Raw genomic sequence first — 7,451 nt, 5'->3', positions numbered from 1 at the left:
TTTTGTTATTATCCCTCAAAAAAGAGTCCGGGGACGTCCGTTATGATATTTTATAGCATCTCCGAATTCAGTTTTTAAAAATGTTCATTTTTGTGGAAAAAGGCCGGGGAAACTGTAAGTATCACATGTCCTTAAAAAGCCTTAAGATATTTCAAATTTTTGTGAAGTGTCTCGAAAAATGTTTAAATCTTTGAAATATTTTTGAAATCTTTCTTTACTCTTTGTTTGTGAAATCTTTTCTGTTCATTTGAAATCTTTTTAAATCTCAAATTTATTGAAACCTTTTGGAATAGTTAAAAATCTTTGAAATCCGGTTTAATGTACCCTTTTTGAAATCTTTATGAATTCTTTGCAATATTTTTGAAATCTTTCTAAAATCTTTTGTATCGTTAAAATATTTGAAATATTTGTAAAATATTTTTAAATCTTCTCAAACATTTTAAAATCGTTTAAAAACTTTGAAATATTTGCCATCTGGACTGTATCCATTTTTCAAATATTAAAAATTCTTGAAATCTGTTGATACTTTTAACATCTTTGTGAAATATTCGACATTTTTGTGAAATCTTTGAAATCTTGTCTACACGTCTTTTTGAAATCCTTGAAATCCTTGAAATCCGTAAACTATTTTGGAAATATACAAAATCCTTTTAAATGTTACAAAAGCTTTGAAATATTTTTAAATCTTTAGAATTATTTTGTAAACTTTTTAAATCTGTTTCACACTCAAAAACCCGAGTAGAAGCCCTCGAAAAAATCCGTTAAAGTTTAAAATTTCTAAGTCGAATAAAAGATTTAGAAAAAGATTCAGAAGTTTTTAAAGAATTGTGAAAGGCTTCAAAGAATAAAAACATTTTCTTACGATTACTAGGAAAATTGAGAATGATTTTACAATTTGAAAAATTATTTTAACATAATCTTTAAAAAAAATTTGTTAAGATTTCCAAAATTGTCAAAAAAGAACCTGGAAGATTTTAAGGATTTTTTTTTAATATGTAGGATTTTTTAAAGTATGAAGGAAAATTTCAATTAATTTAAAAATATATTTAGAAGTTCTGAAACAATTTTCACACATGGATTAAATTACTTGGAATGATTTCAAGTTATTAATTAATTTTAAATCTTTTCAAAACTTCTAAATATATCTTAAAATTACTCAAATTTTGTCTACAAATAGTAAGTGTTCAATTTTTATTTATACATCAAAATGCAATAATTTCAATTACAAATGAAATATTTGACAAATAGAATAATTAAAATGGTAATTGTTTACTTTTAATTATTTGGTTTCAATGTACTCGTCTTAAATGAACAGTAAAATACTGCTAAATTTACTGTTAATAAAATAAAACTGGTTTTTTTTTTTTTATTTTAAAATTTTCAACTTCAAATGCTTTTAATTTTTTATTGTTTCAGCCTTGAAGCATGCGTATTGAAATTCTCTCATAGTTTTAAATGAATTCAAGTACATTAAAAAAATTCATGGGAATTCCAGAGACTTTAAAAGAATTCAGGGTATATTCATAAAAATTAAGAGTGAATTACAAAAAATAATTCCAAATCTCTTCAAACAATTTAAACCCTACTAATTTCTTAAAAATGACGAATGACTACAAAACAATTAGAGCCAAATTCAAAAGAATTTATATTAATTTGACAAATTTTTAAAAATAAAAAAAATCTATTTCAGTAAATTTGAGTTAATTTAGAGAAATTTTAGGAAACGAGAATAATTCGATGAAATTCATCAAAAATAGAACTGAATTGAAAAAAAACAATCAAGGGAATTTACAACAATTTAAAAATATATAAAAATGATTAAATTGAGTAAAGTTGATAAAATGCCTAAGAATTTAAGATGAGTTTAAAAGACTTCAAGATGAATTAAACAAAAACTTTTTTAAAATCCATTGAATTAAGTAAAATTCAGCAAACTTAGAAGAATTAAAAAGCATTTAAAATAATTAAGAGAAATTAATAAAAATTCAGAGCGAATTCCAAATAATTTACGAAAAATACCATAAAAAACAATGGCGAATTAAAAAAAAAACAAGGGAATTTACAATTATTTGAAAATATGAAAACAGTAATTTAATTCAGTAAGTTCAAAATTTGTTTAGAAAAAATCAAATTGCTTTTAAAAGACTTCAAAATTAATTAAACAGAAATATAAAAAAAGCAATAAATAGAATGGTGTGAATTTAGAAGAGTTCAAGTGAATTAAAAAAAAAAGAAAATTACAAAAAAAAAAGGAAAAGAATTCAGGATAAATTAATGAGAATAGAGGGTGAATTCAAATGAATTGCGAAAATATTTGAAAATTTCTTCAAATCTATCAAATTTGGAGCAATCCCTCACTTTTTGTGAATAAATTCTTTGAAATATATTAAACAATTATAAAATTCAGTGAAATCAAATAATTGAAAAGTATTCAAATCTTATAAAATACCTTCGATTCTTTAGAAATTAAAATCTTCTAAAATGTCCTAAAATATTTTAATACCTTAAAAGTACTAAGGAATTTGAAAAATACTAAAATATTTCAAATCATTTGTCAATTGATCTTCAGAGTCTATTGGATAAAAACTTTTAAAAATTCAAAAAATCGATTGAAATAAGTAGAATTGAGTAAATTTAGAAAAATTCAAATGAATCAATTTTTTTAACAAAGAATTCCAAAGAATTTAGGATAAATTAATAAGAATTCAGAGTGAATTCTAAAAAATAATTTCAAATCCAATAAAATATTAAATTCCCGTGATATCGACGAACCAATGAATGCATTTAAAATTTTTCAAAATTATATCATTTTAAGTAATTTTAAGCTAGAAACTTTAAAAATTGGACGATTGCATTTTTTTTAATAAACGGAACATTTCTGAAATTAAAAGTTATTTTAATTTTAAATAGTTTAAAAATTGTTATGATGCTTCCAAATTTTATTTTAAAATCTTGAAACATTTACATGTTGTTTGACATTCTTTAAAATTCAAGAAAAAAATTTTTATGTTTTTCATAACTTCTAAACATCTTTCAAAACGATTCGAATTTTTCCTAAACATATTTTTGAATCCAGCTAAATTAAGAAAATTTCCTTAAAAACTTCCACATTCATTTTTTATAATTTTGTAAATCTTTCTAAATCTTTTTCAATATTCTCTCAAATTTAATTTTTCTAACAAAAAAAATTATTCTGAATTTTTATAGGAAATCTTATTTATTCTTCAAAAGAAAAAACTTCCCGGTCATTTCCTATTTAAAAAACACGTTTTTCCATTTGAAGTAATAAAAAATAAACTACAAATGAAAGCACTTAAAATGGAACTCTTGAATTTTTAATTATTTAAAATTTAAGTATTAAATAAAATCCAGATAAACAGGAAAATTTAGAATTTTCAACTTTTATACATTATAGAATTCAAATATTTAAATTCATTTCTAAAAATATAAATCCACGTTTATAATTTCACTGTTCTAAATTAAACAACCAATTCCTAAAATATTTAGAAAATTCTGCTTATTATTCGTAGGCAAAAATTTGAGTCAGTTTAAGCTTTGAAAAAATTCAAAATTAATTTAAAGTTTGAAATAATTTCATATTTAAAAAAAGTACATTTTTGCAGTTTTCAAATAAAAAATTGAGAAGCTTTATAAGAATTAGGAAAGGCTTAAAAAAAATAAGAACATTTTTTACGATTCCTAGGAAAATTGATGATGATTATTCTGGTTGAAAAATTGTCTTAAGAAAATATCTTAAAATATTTTAAAAGATTTCCGAAATTTTCAAAAAAGAACCTGGGAGATTTTAAGAAAATTTTTCTATGTTTCCAGAATTTTCTAAAAATTGTAGGAAAAATTCGATAAATATCTTTTGAAGAAATCGAATTTTTCCTACAATTTTAAAAAAATTCTGCATATTTTAAAAGATTTCTTTAAAATATTCTAGAATCTCTTTTTGATAATTTTGAAAATCTCTTAGAAACTATTTGAATATTCTTTTAAAATAATTATTCAAAATGAAAAATCATTTTCATCATTTCTAAGAGTCGTAAGAAAATGTTTGAATTCCAGTGAAATTTTTCGAAATCCTAAAAAATCTTCAAAATTTGTTGTTTGAAATCTGCCCAAATCTATATTTGATTTTAAATTAGACAGTGGACTATTTGCACCAAATTTTTGGTACGAATAGCTGAATTTTTTTGGTACATTCACCTCCTTTAAATTATTTGAAATAATTTCAAATTTTTAATTAATTTTGAATTTGTTCAAAAATTGGAAATATTTCTTCAACTATTTGACTTACAAATTAAATTGTTTTAAATATATAAATTAAAATTGCAACTTTCAAAGTTTACCTTTGAATATTTAATCTTTAATTACATATTTTTAATGAGCAGTCAAATATTTTCAAATATTAAGTAATGGCTCTTTTTTCATTAAAAAATTGCAAATTGAATGGTTTAAATCTGGAATAGTTTAGACTAAAATAATATTTGAAATTAAATAAAAGCCTTTGATTGTAAATATATTATTTTAAAGCTATTTAAAAATTTTTAATAGTTTATAAAGTGTTAATCGGGTGTTTATATTGGTGTAACGAACATAGATTTTCCAATTGAAACAGTTTAATTTTTATGGTTAAAATCTAGACATTCTAAAATTGTGAACTAATTCTGAATCGTCTTCTAGACTCAATTTTTATTTACTTTTTAAATCTTAAAGTACAATTCAATTTTTAAAAAAATTATTTATTTATATTCACAGCTGATAAGCTAAAAAAATTGTCATCCAAAATCTTCGATTTGGAACGATTATAATTTTTAATTGTTTAAGTCTTTAAAACTGAATTTAAAAAATCTTTAAATTAAAATGTACGGTGGCAGTTTTAATCGAAGAAAAAAATTCGCGGTTTTTTTCCCGGTTAGCAAATATTTTACACGGCCAATGAAATTTAAAAAATCAGACTATATTTTAAACATTTTTCTATATAAAGTAATAAACAACAAATCAAAGCATTCAAAGTGAAATACTTGAATTCCAATCTTTTAAAATTGAAGTTTAAAAGTTTTTAATTTAAAAATTGTGTATTCAAATGCTCAAAAATTTACACTTACCAAATAGAAGGTACGAACAAACTTTAAAAAATTTGAAAATTATATTATTTTAGGTAATTTTAAGCTAGACACATTAAAAATTGAAAAACAATTTTTTTAAATGAACAGATCTTAAATTAGAAGTTTAATTATTTTAAATAGTCTAGGCATCCTTTAAAAGCTTTAAAATTTTATTTCAAAATCTTGAGAAATCTAGAAGTTGTTTTAAATTTTACAAAATAATTTTTGAATTTTTTTCGGAACTTTTGAATATATTTCAAAATTAATTGAATTTTTTCGACAACTTTTAAAAAATCCTGCAAATTAAAAAAAAAATGAATTTATTAATAAGAATAGAACACTTATTATTTGTAAAAATATTAGAGTATATTTAAGAGATATTTAGATATTTTAAGAAGATTGGAATTAAATGTAGAACTTGAAATAATTTTAAATACTTGCAGCCGAATTTAAAATAAAATGTCGATTTTTGCAGATTTCAATAAAAAGATTTAGAATTTTTTTAAAGAATTGTGAAAGACTTCAAAAGAATAAGAAAAATTCTTAAGATTCTTAGGAAAATTGAAAATGATTTTTCACTTTGAAAAATTATTTAAGATTTTAAGGATTTTATTTAATTTTCTGGATTTTCAAAAATTGTAGGAAAATTTCGATTAATTTTAAAATATGTTTAAAAATTCGGACAGAATGTTAACACATTTCGATTAAATTACTTGAAATAATTTCAAGTTTTTAATTAATTTTGAATCTTTTCAAAACTTCTATGTATCTCTTAAAATTACTCAAATTTTCTTCCAAAAAAAATAAGTGTTAAATTGTTATTTATACGTCAAAATTTAACAATTTCACTTATAAATTAAAAACTTTTTAAATAGAAAAATAAAAATTGTAACGCTAAAAGTTTAAAAGTTCTTCGAAAATCTAAAAATTCAAAGCTTTCTATGTAAAACAATTCAGTTTCAAATTGTCTTCTTTTAAATATTTGGCCTTAATTTACTCGTCTTAAATGAACAGTCAAATATTGCTAAATATTAAATACTTATTATTTTTCTACGTTAAGAAATTTCAAATTGAAGGGGATAAAAAATAAATAATTTAGACTCGCAATATTTTAAATTTAATAAAAACCTTTAATTATGATAATGTTATTATGGATTTATTTTTAAGTTGAAAATAGCAAAACGCACGTTTACATTTTTTAATGACTAAAAAAATATATATAATTAAATTTAATATAAAAAAGAATATAAGGGAAGACCTAAAATTTTAAATAAAAAAATATTTTATTCATAAATCAGGAAAAATTTTATTTAAAAATAAAATTATCGGAATAAATGACAAATTAATTTCAATTCTTATCGAGACTTTCGGATTGAAACAGTTTATTTATATTCACAGTTGATAAAATGAAAGTGTTTTTTATCAACAATTTTCAACTTCAAAAGCTTTTAAATTTTAATTGTTTAAATCCTCAAAACTGCACTTTAATTATTTTTAAAACTGTTAAAATCGAACTTGGGCAAATTTTTCTTCTGAAAATTCGTCAAATTCTCGGTCCTGCGGCCACCCTGCTTTTTATTTTTAAAATCTTCGATTTTAAAAACTTCTAATTTGTTAAGCCTTCAAGACTGCATTTTAAAATTCTTTAATTTAAAATAAATGCTTAGAAATTTAAAAAATTGAATTTTAAAACCGAAAATATGAATGTTAAAACAAAAAGATGCTTTTCAACGAAATTCATAAGATTTTTTCCAAAATAGTATTTTTTTTTTTTTAATACATAAATTTTCGACCAAATAGTTGAATTTTCTACCCTTCTCAAACCAAAGACAAATATTCGAGAAAAAGAGTTTAAACTTCCAACAAGAAAGTTAATTTTCAGCCTAATAGTTGAACTTTCACACCAAAAAATTTTGATTTTTAACAAAATACATGAATTTTAAACCAAAATAGATAAATTCTCAACGGAAAATATACTAGTTTATATTATTTCAACAATAAAAAATTTAATTTGAATCTAAGCACCTGTGTTTTATTTTTTAAATCTTCTAATTTTTAATTTTATTTAACCTTTAAAATTTCATTTTTTAATTCTTTAAACTAAAATATATGCTTTTAGAAATTAAAAATCTAAGCTGGAAAATTTTTAAAGTGAAAGAATTTCGAATTAGTTATTCTAAACTAAATAATATAATAGTTTATTAAAATCATAATTTAACCAATTATTTAATAAATGGTTGAAATCAAAGTTGGACACAATTTTTCTTCTAAAAATGTTGTAAAATTCTCGGTCAAAAAATAAATTCACCGTCATTTCCCGTCCATCGTCCACCCTGG

General features: G+C 21.2%; 1 protein-coding gene across 7 annotated transcripts in view; it reads right to left on the bottom strand.

Annotated features, from left to right (window-relative positions):
• The window catches only part of LOC117181578 (intersectin-1), a 133,286-nt gene that overhangs the window by 56,402 nt on the left and 69,433 nt on the right, over window positions 1-7,451 (bottom strand). The window lies entirely within an intron of this gene.

The sequence above is a fragment of the Belonocnema kinseyi genome, chromosome 10 (genome assembly GCF_010883055.1).
Source record: "Belonocnema kinseyi isolate 2016_QV_RU_SX_M_011 chromosome 10, B_treatae_v1, whole genome shotgun sequence".
In the NCBI taxonomy this organism is placed as follows: Eukaryota; Metazoa; Arthropoda; class Insecta; order Hymenoptera; family Cynipidae; genus Belonocnema; species Belonocnema kinseyi.
This window is presented reverse-complemented; position numbering and strand designations above follow the sequence as displayed.